Below are 2,545 nucleotides of genomic sequence, written 5' to 3' on the forward strand. Positions count from 1 at the left end.
AGACAATATCTGACACCGGAGTCAACGTTGGCCCGTAACCACATTTCCACAATTACGAGGAGCGTTCAGTAGGTAATGCAACACATTTTGTTTCTCGGCCCGTTTCGGTTGAAGAAGAAATGCGGGATTTGTTGTGGGACACAGAGGAATATTTCCTCTTCAACCCCGATAGTTTCATGAAGTTGCTGTAGGTGGCAGCGCTATACGTAACCTTGAAAATGGCGTCTGTAACGGAGGTGAGTTCCAAGCAGAGAGCTGTCACTGAGTTTGTTTTGGTGGGAAACCAGAGCGTCACAGATATTCTTAGGCGCCTAGAGAATGGCTGCCTGAGACCTCCCAGTGAACAAAAGCACGGTGAGTCGTCGGGCGAGGCGTCTGTCATCATCGCAACAGCATCGCGCAAGCCCGTCCGATGTCCCACGTGCCGGTCGGTCGCCCACAGCTGTGACTCCTACAACACTGGAACGTGCGGACACTCTCGTTCGCGGTCATCCACGCCGTCTAACAAAATACTATAGAGAACAACTGAGGACCATCAGTGCTGAATTGCTTGCACGTTACGAGACTGATCGTGACAGTTATTTGTCGACAATCGTCACAGGCGGAAACAAAACGGCACCCCACCACCTCTCCTCCAAAGAAAAAGTTCAAACCCGCATCCTCAGCCGGTAAAGCCATGGCGACGGTCTTATGGCATTCTGGAGGGGCTGTCCTGTTTGATTTGCTCCCTCATGATTGAACATTCAACTCTCAAATCTAAAGTACACTACTGGCCATTAAAATTACTACACCACGAAGATGACGTGCTAGAGACGCGAAATTTAACCGACGGGAAGAAGATTCTGTGATATGGAAATGATTAGCTTTTCAAAGCATTCACACAAGATTGGCGCCGGTGGCGACGCCTACAACGTGCTGGCATCAGGACAGTTTTCAACCGATCTCTCATACACAAACAGCAGTTGACCGGCTTTGCCTGGTGAAACGTTGTTGTGATGCCTCGTGTAAGGAGGAGAAATGCGTACCGTCACGTATCCGAATTTGATAAAGGTCGGATTGTAGCCTATCGCGATTGCGGTTTTTCGTATCGCGACATTGGTGCTCGCGTTGGTCGAGATCCAATGACTGTAAGCAGAATATGGAATCGGTGGGTTCAGGAGGGTAATACGGAACGCCGTGCTGGATCCCAACGGCCTCGTATCACTAGCAGTCGAGATGACAGGCATCTTATCCGCATGGCTGTAACGGATGGTGCAGCCACGTCTCGATCCCTGAGTCAACAGATGGGGACGTTTGCAAGACAACAACCATCTGCACGAACAGCTCGACGACAGTTGCAGCAGCATGGACTATCGGCTCGGAGACCGTGGCTGCTGTTACCCTTGACGGTGTATCACAGACAGGAGCGCCTGCGATGGTGTACTCAACGACGAATCTGGGTGCACGAATGGCAAAACGTCATTTTTTCGGGTGAATCAAGGTTATGTTTACAGCATCATGATGGTCGGATCCGTGTTTGGCGACATCGCGGTGAACACACATTGGAAGCGTGTATTCGTAATCACCATACTGGCGTATCACCCGGCGTGATGGTATGGGGTGCCATTGCTTAGATGTCTCGGTCACCTCTTGTTCACATTGACGGCACTTTGAATAGTGGACGTTACATTTCACATGTGTTACGACACCTAGCTCTACCCTTCATTCGATCCCTGTGAAATCCTGTATTTCAGCAGGATAATGCACCTCCGCATGTTGCAGGTCCTGTACGGGTCTTTGTGGATACAGAAAATGTTCGAGCTCTGCCCTGGCCAGCACATTCTCCAGATCTCTCACCAACTGAAAACATGTGGTCAATGGTGGCCAATCAACTGACTCGTCACAATACGCTAGTCACTACTCTTGATGAACTATGGTATCGTGTTGAAGCTGCATGGGCAGCTGTACCTGTACACGCCATCCAAGGTCTGTTTGACTCAATGCCCAGGCGTATCAAGGCCGTTATTACGGCCAGAGGTGGTTGGTTCAAATGGCTCTGAGCACTATGTAACATCTGAGGTCATCAGTCCCCTAGAACTAAGAACTTCTTAAACCTAACTAACCTAAGGACATCACACACATCCATGCCGGAGGCAGGATTCGGACCTGTTACCGTAGTGGTCACGCAGTTCCAGACTGAAGCGCCTAGAACCACTTGGCCACTTCGGCCGACCATTTCGTAAAGAAATGTGGTATGTCAACGTGCTTTGTACTCTTCAAAACTTTTCTCGCCAAAAGAGGCAACACATGAAGGTGCAAGCTATTCCTGACGGACAATTGTGCTGCGACAGTTCACTCAATCACTACGTCCCATGACCTGAAGTCTTACCCGACGGCTTCCCACAAGAAAGTCGGAGGCGGCGCGTACGTCACAGCACGTGACACTGCATGTCTTACAAGTGCCAGCAGCCGTGTCGTGTGGAGAGCTAGTAGCTATTTCTAACGACATTATAATTATTGAATGCTCTTTTAAATGCATACAAGTTCTCGATGACACAAGACAAAA

Source organism: Schistocerca americana, chromosome 9 (assembly GCF_021461395.2).
Source record: "Schistocerca americana isolate TAMUIC-IGC-003095 chromosome 9, iqSchAmer2.1, whole genome shotgun sequence".
NCBI lineage: Eukaryota > Metazoa > Arthropoda > Insecta > Orthoptera > Acrididae > Schistocerca > Schistocerca americana.